General features: G+C 39.0%; 1 protein-coding gene across 1 annotated transcript in view; it reads left to right on the top strand.

Annotated features, from left to right (window-relative positions):
* Positions 1-1,260: 1,260 nt before the first annotated feature.
* Positions 1,261-13,061, top strand: part of LOC141807220 (cadherin-12-like) — a 216,578-nt gene continuing 204,777 nt past the window's right edge. Inside the window, exon 1 of the mRNA XM_074693046.1 lies at positions 1,261-1,760. The gene's annotated coding sequence lies outside the window, so the exon portion shown is untranslated. The remainder of the gene's footprint in view (positions 1,761-13,061) is intronic.

Here is a 13,061-nt window from a genome sequence, read left to right as displayed (position 1 = left end):
GGAGGAGGGGGGACAGAGCGCACTAGCGCTGCGCGGAAGGACACATGACCAGTTAGGTCCGGATAAATGTTTATATTTCCGAAGACTTAACACACTTAAAAAATATTCTATGTATAGTACTCTTAAACTGTGGTATTACTTTTTGATTTTAGTTCTTGTAGGCAGAGAAAATAGCCTTTGAATTTGGTACGGTCTGTCCCTGTTAGCGTCTATTTCCTCGTCACCATCAGTTACAGTTTGTGTCTTACTGAGGGAGAGGAGACAACTTTCTACTGTATCTAATGTCCTTAGTGGTCACATAGAGCTCATACAACCCCATTTCAAAAAAACTGAACTATCCCTTTAAGCTGTAGGAACTCTGCTTCAGGAGTTCTTGGAGGAACTTCCAACTTTGTTCAGTGAAACTAGAATTTATACTTTGAACATTTCCATATGTGACCCACAACAAGAACTATGCATTGTCATTAAATGAGTCATTGAATCTCACAGCTCCTACACTGCAAAAACTGAAATCGTATCAAGTGTTTTTGTCTTATGACACCTGATAAGAGCCATCTTCAACTTAGCAGATTTTTTAAACTTGATAAAAGCAAGTCAGACCTCATTTTTGTCTAAATAACTTAATATAAGACATTTTTCTGGACTGGTCAGGTGAATGTGGCTCATATTAAGCTGGTGAACTGTTTCTAAGTTAAAATTCTCAGATGCATTGGCCTGGAAAGTTGTGTTTCTTCCCCAGTCATGGCTGAAGGCAACCCATAACTTCTCACTTTTTCCGAGCTTTGAACACGTTAAGAAATAAAAAATAAAAAAAACACCCAAAAGTCTTTTTCAGGGAATGGGCTTGTTGATATCATGTCACCTTCACTGTCAGTCAAAGTCAAAATAATGGAAGCTGACAGCTCTCCAAAGGTCAACACCAGCAACCTCACAAAGAGCAACACGCGCAGATTTCCAGGAACTTCTCCTGGTCTGCATTAAAGGTGTAATCCACCCATTTCTGACAGCACAGAGGAACAAAAAGAGGGACATCCGAGTGTGTGTGATTAGAATATCCCTGCTGACCACAGTGTGCTCCACTGATCCCCAGGGTGTGTGTGTGTGTGTGTGTTGGGGGGGATTGGGGGCTGGGGGGGCTTGCTAGTTGGCTGTAATCTGCTTGATGATGAAGATCCCCCAGCGCTCAGGGGACCAGCCGAGGGAGGAGGGAGGGGAGAGGAGGAGGAGGAGGAGTAGGGGGGTTTGCGCTACTGCCTTACGCCAAAGCAATCACGACCGCTGCTCGCCACAGAGCCAGTAGCGCTGCCTCTTTCTCTCCTCTACACACTTCTCCTTTACTCTCTGACACACACACACACACTCTTCAGCGCTCCTCTCACTCTCCGCTCTGCTCTCGTCATTCTGTTGCCACGCGGACACGCTGACACGCTCCACTTTGGGCTCCGGTGTTTATTCCTCCTGCTATTTGCCGAAGCGGTTGTGTCTCCTTCCCTCCTTTTCCTTCCTTCCTTCCTTCCCAGCGCGGCGCACTCACTCACTCACTCAGTCAGTCAGTAAGTCGAGCATCCTCGTTTCCAGCGTGTGGGCTTCCAACTGCACACGGCAAAGCGGGATAATGACAGAAAGGCACCAAAGAGGGAAGCAGGGTGAGAGTGGGAATTAAAGAAGAAGTGCAGAAAGCAGGAAAAAGCAGGAGGAGGAGAGTCTTCAACCCGTGGATTAAACTGGCTCTGTCTGCTGCTCAAAGTGTCCCACTGAAGGTAAGCGTGTCTTCTCTCCTCCATCCTGCCTCCTCCATCTCAATGCAACTTTCACATACAGACTCAAACTCCTCTGTGACTTATTCTCACAGATTTCTGATCGCATCAGCTGCTTGATCTGAGCACCTTTCCCTCTCCAACAGCTGGCTAAGTGTGATGAAATGTGCTTAAGCTGTGTCCTTGAGTTATGAGCAACAAGACTGCTGTGGAAGTAGGAAGGAGCGCAGACTTCCACACACACACACAGGGCCCTTAGATTCCTGTTAAGTGTCAATTAAAGCAGATTGGTTCACATGTCAGGACACACTTCACCGTGAACGCGCTGACCCCATTTGTAGGTCTGATTTATTTGAATTCATCTGCATATAAAGAGGCTGTGTGGCTCGGAGAGGGTTCAACGCTTTTTGGCAAGTTGGTCAAAAGCTGCCGTCGTCGAACTACGAACCTCAACAGTTCACGCTGCATATCTCCATCTCTGTTTACACTGCTCATAAAACTGTGCTTAGTTTGAGCACACAAGCCTGATGGCTCAATCTCAGGCTCAGGATTACTCCCTTTGTTTGCACACTGTGTATATCAGCAAGATTATTAGTTGGTAAAGCCATTCTTGTTCTGTAGAAAGGGGATTAGGAGGAACAATCTGAGAGGATATCAGAGGCTTGACGGAGTCTGGTTTGCTGAGGAACACGGGGATCGCCGATGCAACCTTGCCCCCGTTCTGCAGCGGCAGATGCTCACACGAGTGAGGGAAGGAAATGTGAGGACACAAAACACAGAAATGTGCCTTCAAGCGACGCTGAGCTGCATCTGCTGTGATGTATACGTCTGATTGTTGCATCAGTGCTCCCTCTGCAAGTTGTTATACCATGCAGTTTGCATCTTTGCAGTTCTAAGGCACAATTATCTCAAGTGCTGTGTTGCATCAAATCCATCTAGAGCAACTGGCAGCCACATGCACAGGGACAGACATAATCCAAAGCCTCTTTCCCCCCACTTTATGGACTTTAAAACCAATGTGCATCACCAGAAATAATGCAGAATACTCACTAACCTTTCTTAGTATTTGTGTGACATTATTTCAGAGCTGCCTTGCGGATTCTGGGGCAGGTTTTTCAAAGTCAATCCCATCTTCTCCTGCAGATTAAATCAAAAATAAGCCCTCGCCTTGCACTACTTTAAGCACATCTAATGTAACTCACTTCAGAGTCGGGGAGGAACTGAGTTCCTCTTATCAGCATTCAGCTTGAAAACACCTGCTTTGGAATAATCAAATTACGCTGCGAGGAGTCCGGTTCCAGAGGAGGACGAGGAGCCGGACCCCTTTGAGTACACAGAGGCTACTGTGCAGGGAATGAGCATTCAGGGCATGTAGCCACCAACCACTCAGGTATTATAACTGCATTAGAGGGGATAAATGAAGAGACATGCCATGTAGTTGTGGTGTATGAGGTGAGGACAGGGATGCTGGACGCCAGCATCCAGCGACAAAGTGGAAGTCAAACAAAGCCTCAGTCACATTGAGTATTTTAAGTGTCTGTAATATCATCACTGCACGCTCTGAGTGCACGCATGTAACTTATCTAGAAGGACGGCAGGAAGCTGCAGCCTATCATATCGTGTTATTGTGTTACATGAGATTGCCTTGTTTCACACTGAGGAACGCCGCCTCCCATTTACAGATTTTATCTCATTCCTCGCTGGGCAATGAAATTGTTTGAGCGTGTGCAGTTTTTCCTGCGCTGCATTTAGTTATCTGACTCTGCCGTCATGCAATCGATGAGTATGTAGAGAATGTGATTAATTTACCTGTAGGGCATCCTGCTCCCATGGTGTAAATAAAACTGTGACAATAACGCAGACTCTCTCAGCACAAGGCGAGCGAGCATTAGATCATGGCTCACTGTAAATATTCTCAATCATAGCTCTTCAAGTTTACCTCTCAGAGATATCTGCTACACTTGGAGGATAAGAAGAAACAGAAAAAAGGAACATAACGAAATCAATATCAGATGTTTTCAACAAATATTTGCTCTTGTCTTTTTCCCAAAGTTAGTCAGCGGAGCTTAAGTTCAGAAACACAAAAAAGAAATGTTGAAATAATATAAATTGGATCTTTCACAGAGTCTTATAAAAGTTAAAGTTGAAGCAACACCCTCAAGGTTCGTGGTTTAAGACTAACACATAATACATTAGTTGAAAACACATTTTTACAACCTGAATGGTTCAGACTTGGACAAAAATGTAAAAACACTGTTGGTACAGTTGGAAATCCTACAGCCCACTTCTGGGACAAACACTTTCTTTGAAACAGAAAAAAAAACATAAACCATCCACTTTTTTTTTCACATGATCAGAAATCAAGGCTGATCACGTGGTTAAAGGCTCAATAAGAATCAGACATTACGTCCAGATCAGGGATCGGACAAATATATTGATTCTCATCCTTTTTTTATATCAGATCTATATTTAAAAAAAATGGGTAAAGTAACAGCTCAGTATTTACTACAGGCAGCTACACACACAACGCATGGTGCACAGAAAGAAGGGAGCTTTACAGAGAAGTCGCAAAAAAGTCGCTAGAATTGTCGCTAGTCGCTTTTCCCTAATTTTCTCACTATGGGGGGTCCAGAAAGTCACTAAAAATAGCGATAAAATCGCTAAGTTGGCAACACTGCCGTTATGTGGTGGTACAGAGTCAGACTGTCTCAACTCCTGCAGAAACAACACAAGGCATGACATCACTTTACTGCAGTGACACTATTGGTCGAAAGCAGTAAAGTGGAGAAAAACATGGCAGGAGCTTAAACCTGGGAGCGCTATGTATTAAAGTAGAAGAATTAGATCGGGACAGATACTTGGACTCTGAAGGTAAACTAAAGGTTTACTTACTGCTAGATTTCATACTCTAATATTCAAATTTCCTGTCAAGTGAATAAACCTAACCACAGAGGCAGATAACTTCACCAGTTGTGCTTACCTGGTCTATCATAAAGCGCTCTGAGTGGAGAGTTTTAGCGGCTCTTAGCTCTGCCTGCAGCACATGTACCTGCACAGATGTGGTTTGCAGTCAATTTAGCAGCTGTCATTCAGTGAATGGGATCCTGGATTCAAAAAGCTTGAAGCGATGCATACTTGACAAGCAGTCCATGTAGGAAGTAGGGATATGACTGTTCTGGGCATAGTTGTTGGATTTTTGAATAGTTATTCATTTATAAAAGATCAAGCCGCTCATGTGACAACTTCCCCACTTTGGAAATATATATATATATATTTTTATTACAGCTGGGACAATATTGTTTTGTCACGATTCAATTCTTTTACAATTTTTGTGGTGCTTATTCAATTTAAATTGCCATTCTTCAATTTTTCTGAATTTTTGTTTGCGAAATATTTAAATAAATTTGGGCCATATTTCCCCCAAAAACACACATATCATAATATCAGTCGGAGTAAAACATTTCGCCCTCTGCTGGACAAAAGTGATAACATTTTTTTTTCTAATCCAGTATATAAACAAGACAGACATGAAGGATTTAAATAAAAAAAATAAAAAATAAAAAAATAAAAATAAATAAAAAATAAACTCTATCAAAAAAAAAACAGATTTTGATATTGTAACACAAAAAAGTCCCAATACTTATTTTAATCTTTTTTTTTCCTCCAACCCCTATATTTTTAAATTTCCACATTATTATTATTATTATTATTATTATTATTATTGTAATTGTAATTATTATTATATGTTTTTTTATTGGTAAAACACATTTATTTGCAATAAATTAACAAACAAGACAACATAAATGTCTATCCCTATACTATATCAGTGATGAGATGACTTGTACAGTATTGTATTATAATTATTTTTTATTTATTTAACCTTCTTTAAACCAGGTTAGTCCCATCGAGATTAGAAACCTCTTTTTCCAGGGAGACCTGGCCGAGACAGGCAGAAGCAAAAAAACAAAGTTACAGACAGGAAACACAAAAAGAGACAAAGTACAGTCAGTGAAAACACATGATGATTGATTAAAATCACATCCAGGGAAACAACTGTTCAAACAACTGAGCTAAAACACTGGCATCCCATAGAACTAGCCTCCAGAGAGAGCCGGACTGTACAACTTGTAAACATTGGTTTTAGCTCCTCTAAAAGCTGCAATTTTAAAACAAAAGAAGAAGAAAGTGAGGCCAGGTTCCACTATGACCGGTCCCGTTCTGTGAAATCTGGACTCTAATTACACTGACTGTTGGTTTTCCAAACTCTCTGTGAAGAACTCCTTTGTTATAAAAAAACTGAGGTCAAACTTTGCGAGGCCAAACTAGCAAAACAAAAGTCTCCAACAACTGTGCTCCAAAGGTAAAACGCCCAGAAGAAGAAGCCGTGACTATTTGAATAATCAATTAATAGCTCCCGGTAACGATCCAATGTAGGAAGGTCAAGAAATACAAGATTTTATTTTAAGTGTTGGCTGCTTTTTTCCTACTGTCTTTGAATAGTCATTGTTAAAGTAAGCTGTTTTTGAATTCAAAAAGGAAAAGTCAGTTTTCAATCAGTTTAGATATTTTTCCATCAGTGGTCATTGTTGAAAAATGAGACTTCAATCAGGCTTCAAACAAAGAGCAAATAGTTTCAGATCAAACTGGTGTGTAACTGTGGTGGTTCCACTGTAGTCGATCGATGGAAATCTTTACAAACATCCGTCTGATGTGTTTTAAATACTCACACAGAACGAGGAGAAACCTGAAAGAGCCGAGGCAGAACGTGTTGTTTGCAATTTCCCTCACGGTCTGACAGACATAAATCAGCCATAGCAAGACAGCGAGTCCACTTGTCAGGTTGAATCTGAAGTCTACCCACCCTGGACGCTGTTCCCTCCTCCGACTGCGTCCATGTAAATTTAATGGAAAGACTGAGTGCTTCGTGGTCAATTACGCTACACGTCCGCCAAGCTGTCGTCATTCCTCCAGATTCTACTGCACTGTTTGATGAGAGGGCTGTTATTTATGGACGGTCTGCAGCTTTTTTTTTTTATTTCCGTAAGCAGAAGTAGAGCGATCAGTCATCTGGATATGCCACCTATCGCCGCGTTCTGAAGTGCGTGTCCATCAGGAGCCTTGGTCTTAAATAGAATCAATACTTGAGATTATTTGGAGTCTCCAGACTCTCTTTACCTTGGGCTCTTCAATCTCCTCCCCTCCTCGATGGACTCATTTTGACATCATCCCTCTCCAAATGAGGTGTGTCTGAGTGTGCATATTTGGATCTGTGTGTGTATGTGTGAAGGAGAAGAAAGTGTGCCTGGCTGAGTGCGTTTCTGTAGCGCCATAAGACGTAATAAGCTATCTGTCAGAAACTTGCTTGCACAGTTTAAAGCATCTGAATGCTAATCAGAGAGTGGATTTGGCTCTTCTGTCTGCAGTCTTAAGGCCGCTCCCAGATGAAACTATTGTGCTTGGATAAACGTGCTTTGTGGCAGGCAGCAATTTCTCCCACAGAGAGCAGCACTCTTGCCAAGACCCCTGCAGACCCCTACAACAGGGCTCTCCCCTGCTCGCACACAATCATCAGCAAGAGTCCTAAACATCTCAAATTAAAGTCTCGCCGTGATGGATGACTCTCAATCTCCAGGAGATATTGCACACAAGCCTCTGCTCTGAATGATGGGCGACTCCTCTTCACTTCACTTAGCAATTATTTATATAGATCTGTCTCTGTTCACTTGTCAGCTCTTTTGGACATGCTGTTTCTTCCTGTCGGTGGGTAGGAATACTCTGCAGAGGTAAAACCTCACAGTTCCTGCAGCCGACTGATGTCGAGGCTCCTTTTCTGGAAAGGAAGTAAATATAACCTTCCCTGTGGTATACCCATGCTGTTTGAAGCAGTGCTGGAAACAGGAGTGGGAGGGATGCAGTTACCTGAAGATGCCGTTGTGAAACGAGGACACGTTGGTTTTGCCCGATGTAAGCGCAAAACGGTTTGGGCACAGTGTAAACTTCAATGATAACATACACCAGCACTGATCCGGCCAAAATCAGAGTACAGGCTGCTAGAGCGCTGGGTGGTCAGGTTCAGGTAGAAAACATGAACAAACTAGAAAAGAAACCTCCACTGAGCATACTATGATTGTCATGCAACACTTTAGTCCGACTTTAATGTTATACTTCCTTTCAGCAGGCTGCTAATTTGTTACCTGACAGCGTTGCAAATTATTACAGATCTTAGTATCCAGAATTTTGCCAGGATCTGGATCGTACTTTTACATCTGTCAGAAATTATAGTGACCTTGTCTTGTGTTGTTTTGTTACGCAATCCGACCATTTATGGTGGAGTTATATACACATATGGTGAAAACGGCCCTATCCCACAATGATAAAGAATCCTTTAAGAACATCCTGGATCCAGACAGTGATCTGGATCACTTCCAAAATTTAATCACTCCTTCCTTATCCCATTTTGAACATTTCCTGAAAAGTTCATCAAGATCTGTTTGTAACTTTTTGAATTATGTTGTTCTTCTAAAAACATAACCTCCTCGGAAGAGATAAAAAACAAAAGATGGAAAAAAATGTAAAAAACTAAAATCTTATCAAGTGAATTTGTCTTATTTGCAGTAAAAAAAATGTCTTACAATACTTTTTCACCAACAGAATGTGGTCTGGAGCTGCAAAATATTACACAGCTTTTAAAGTTTTATACTTTTTTTTTTGCCTGTTTTTACGTGTTATAACAAAAGAAAACTCCAAACAGAAGTGTAGTTTGTAAGCCTACTTGGAAATGAATTCAACATGTCTAGGCCTTTTTGAGTCCATTCCACATTTGTGTAAAATTAAAATTAAAAAGTAGCGCACTTTGATTTTTAAAAAACAAACAAACAAACAAACAAAACATACAGCGGCTGGTTAGCAGCTTGGTAAAAATTAAACTTAATTAAACCTCTCTAATTTGGTACCTTTTAGAAAACATTTTCTGCTTGCTTTAGAAATGTCTTTCAAGTTTACATTTTTTGTTGTTTGATCATTTTTGCCACATACATACACATATATGCTTATTTAGGTGACAAATCATCAAAACTTATTTGATGACAAAAAGGTATCACCTTGAACTCCAAGATAACGGTGCAACAAAATAAATGGAAAAAAAAGAAAAATGCTACCTGTATTAAGATAATATTCTAGTTTCAAACACATTTTTGAGCATTTTTTTTGTTGTTCCATTGGTAGACTTTTTGTTACTTTTTACAAGAAATTCAGACCTCATTTTTTTGTCTTTGAATAACTTGAAATGAGACATATTTTAAACTGACCAGTTGCATGTGGCTCATTCCCAGTATAATAAGACAAAATTTACCTAAAATAAGACAAAAACGCTTGGTAATATTTCAGTTTTTTGATCCCAGCAGTGTTAGCTTTCTCAATGTGGCTAATAGCAGAGCTAGCATCACTGACATGGTGGTCCTTGCAGTTTGATTTTGTGGCCTAATGATCCAAAAAGATTGAAAAATTCAGACATGAACATTAAAAAAAAAACTGTTTACTACCCTAAAATACTGTTGGTTGATTTTCACCCACGAACATTTCATTCTGCTGTTTCCATCCTGAGTTTCCATCTGACGTGAGTGACTGAAAATATTTTTTTTTAAGGTAGAGGGATAGAAATCTTGAGGAATAAGTTGGCACATACAAACAGGTTCATCAACTTTATTTACTCAGGGTTTTTTTTTTTTCTAAATGTGTCTAATTTGCATTTTTTTTGTTAGTACTTCTTTCTTTTTTCCTTTCCTTTCTTGTGTGTCTTTTTCCACTTCTCATACATTTCATTTGTATTTACTCCAGTGTGTACCATTTGCTTTGCTTTGAAAGCATGACTTATATTTAAAAAAAATAAAAAATAAGTCTCTGCTTCGAATAATGTTGAAACAAACATTTTGCTTCTCTGTTTTATTTTATTCTCACTTTTGCAGTTTTTTTTCCCTGTAGATTGAGTCAAATCAAGTGTACTGTTTTGTTGTTGTTGATACTTTTTTCTATGTTTTATTTTCCATCCATTTGCTGGAAAAAATGAGTTTTTCTTCCGTATCAGAAGTTATAATTTAACAGGGCTTCACAGACTTCTGTGGATAACTTATAGAATATTCTTTCTATAGCTGTGGTTCCTAAAGTAAGGGAAATGTAAAGAAAAGAAAAGGGTTAAAGTTCACATAAAAACATGCAAAGAAAAAAATATTTGATCTGCTTTCTACATTTTTTTTCTCTTCTTCCCCCATTTTTTCTTCCTTTTTTGTTGACACAAGACTTTTTAGGTGATTAAAATCCAATTTGTGTATTTAATCAGGCGCTCTTATTCTTATCAGGGCTAACAACAATCAGACCAAATATACTTTCTACCTATTATCAAGCTGCGCTATCATCCAGTGAGTCTCACTGACGTTGGCGTACCAACAAGAGAGTAAAACATGGCTGTGGTCCATTTCTGTTGGCAATCGTTCCCTCCAAACAGTCAAAAATAACAAAAAGTCAATTTTTTGATTATATAAACACTTAGAACAGAGACAGACAAAACATTTTAATTCCAGCACTATATTTAGGAAGCATTTAGTTAAAGTGTGCTTTCTGCAGCAGCATTTCACACAGGGGTACTTGTTTATTCAGTCCTCTCAGGAGGGACAGACCTGGCATCTTCTCTGTTTCTTTACACCTGTATCCACTGGATCCATCGCAGATTGGTTGGATGACCTGAGCTTGACCTTTTCAATGAGCTGCTGGGGATCGAGCGGCGCCTGGCTCGCCACCTCTGGATCTCATGAGTTTGCTTTGTCGAGTTCTTTCAGGAAAAGTCTCGACTGTAAAATTTGCCGGCACTCCTTTGTGCCTTCTCTTGTTCTCAAAAATCAATTAATCAATCAACAATGAATCTGTGTGAAAAGTCTTGTTTGTCTCTGGACAGATTTCTAATTCTTCAGCCTTCTGGGAGCTCATTTTTGCTGAGTTTGTCAAAGAGATGACACAGGAAGAGTAAGAAGGATAAAGTAAAGGAAGTCCCTCCTACACACACCTGGGTCTCTGGGTCTGATTGGCTAATCGGAGAAAATCAAAATGTAAATAATTGGGTTATAAAAAAGGAAATACACCAAAAAGATGTGTTCGTTTAAGATATGAACGACTATGTACGCACAGTAAGTGATGGAAAAAAAACTGCTCTTTTCATAGGACTGAATCAGTGGAATCAGTTCAGGAAAGTGATTCCATCAAAAGATTCACTGAATAGTTCAGTACTTCACAGATTTGCCTGGGAATCAGAGTCTTAAGAGCAAAAGCATGGCCGACCGTTAAGTTCTGCCAGTGGTGAATAATAAGCCGATGATCCAACAATTTAGTGGGATAAAGCTTCAGTTTAAAAACTGAAAACTGCTAGAACAGTCACATATATCTTCCCTTACTGTTCTGTTTATTACGTTCAGGTCACAACTCATTCACTGACTGTCTGACTGAGAGGAAGAGCTGCCATTCAGTACCTTGACTGAACAACTGAGTGAGTTGTGTCAAAGCTCCCAATCCACGGACACAGCCACGTTGTTTATGACGCCAGCTTTGAGTTTCCTTTCTTATAGCCTGTCATGTGACCTGAGCTGTGCTTCTGATTGGACAACCAGACCATCCTAACATCTTCTAAACCATTAAGTTAGAAAAAAATTCACTCCCGTACAGTGTATGCCGATTGCAAAATAAGCATTTCAGACCCAAGCTGTAGATATGTTTTTAAGGCCACACAGTCTTTTTTGTTTATGTTGTTTTATTTTTTTCAGAATCAGAACCAAAATCAAGTTTTATTGCCGAGTACACTTGCACTTAAAAGGAATTCGACCCGGTGCATTTGAGCAACAATTAACAAGAAAGTAAGGTGAACAGCAACCGGATAGTAATTTAGTTTTATGGTTAGATATATATTTCACTTGTTGTGAATTCAAGTGGTCGGAAATGTTTAAGTCTGCTGGTCAGTTATCTCTCACAGGTGGTAGTCATGTAGAGGGACTGTGCCTCTGCAGGAAAAGCCTGATGTGTTCCAAAAATAGTACAAACTTGATTTTTTATTTTTAGGATTTTTTATTTTTAGGATTTTTTAAAATTCATTCATTTATTTATTTATTATTTATTTTTTATTTGTTCATTTTTTTGAAGATTAATTTTTCTCTAATTTTACGGTCTTTGTGTAGGGTCCAATGATACCTTTTATGTGCTTTAATATAATTTTAAGAGAAGCATTTTTATGGTCATTTCATTTAGTAAAATTCCCCTGAGGTTAGTGACAGCATTACTCACTGTCTGTAAGTGTTCTGTGGTCTAAATCTTGATTTTTTATTTTCAGAATTTTTTGTTGTATTTATTAATTACTTTATTAATTTATTCATTTACGTATGTATGTATGTATTTATTTATTTTTATTTATTTATTTATTTTTATTATTTTTTGTATGTTTTTAATTATGTATTTATTTATTAGTTATTTTTATTATTTTTTATGTTATTATTTATTTAGTTAGTTATTTTTATTATTTTTGTATGTATTTATTTATTTATTCAGTTGGCTATTTTTATTAATTTTTTTTTTATTTTGTTATTTTCAGTAAAGATTGTTTTTTCTTGAATTTTACAGTCTTTTTGTTGGACCATGATACCCTTTCTGTGCTTTAATATAATTTTATAAGAAGTATTTTTCTGGGCATATTATTGAGTGAAATTCCCCTGACGTCAGAGACGGAGTTACTCACTGCCTGTAAGTGTTCCCGGGTTAAAGGGTTAAAGCGGTGTTGATTATAGCTGAAGGAAAACTGACCCAAACATGCCCTGGAACAATTTTCTGAAACACAGCCCCCGAGGGGTCAGTTTCATCCAGAGACATGAAATAATGTACACTTACCCAGCGTCCAGACACACAGATCCTTTTCATTTCTCAGCATTTTAGTGAAAAATCAAGAGGAGACGAGTGCCGTTAGAAGGAAAAGGAGTGAAACATGGTGTCTTTTTGTTTCCTTTAACTCTGGGTTTCTTTGATCCACCTCAAATTTATTGGACAGCTGCAGGAGACATGATTGATAAAAGTAATTTGGCTTCTGTACAAAAGCTCAAAGGGCACAGACACAGGGAGCCCTCAAGGTGGATGTTTCACCGTGAAACAGGAAGTAGTTTTTTATCTTAGCTGTGCAGTCTGACTCAAACTCATGCATACACAACGTCATCACCAGATGAGGTTAAAGTAATTCGGTCGTTTTTCTAAAACTCTCCTTGGAGTATTTCCTTCACTTTT

The sequence above is a fragment of the Halichoeres trimaculatus genome, unplaced genomic scaffold (assembly GCF_033239565.1).
Source record: "Halichoeres trimaculatus isolate MK-OKI-2021-1 unplaced genomic scaffold, fHalTri1.1 fHalTri1_scaffold_18, whole genome shotgun sequence".
NCBI classification, from domain to species: Eukaryota; Metazoa; Chordata; class Actinopteri; order Labriformes; family Labridae; genus Halichoeres; species Halichoeres trimaculatus.
Note: the sequence above shows the minus strand (reverse complement) of the source record. Positions and strands in the feature narration are given on the sequence as shown.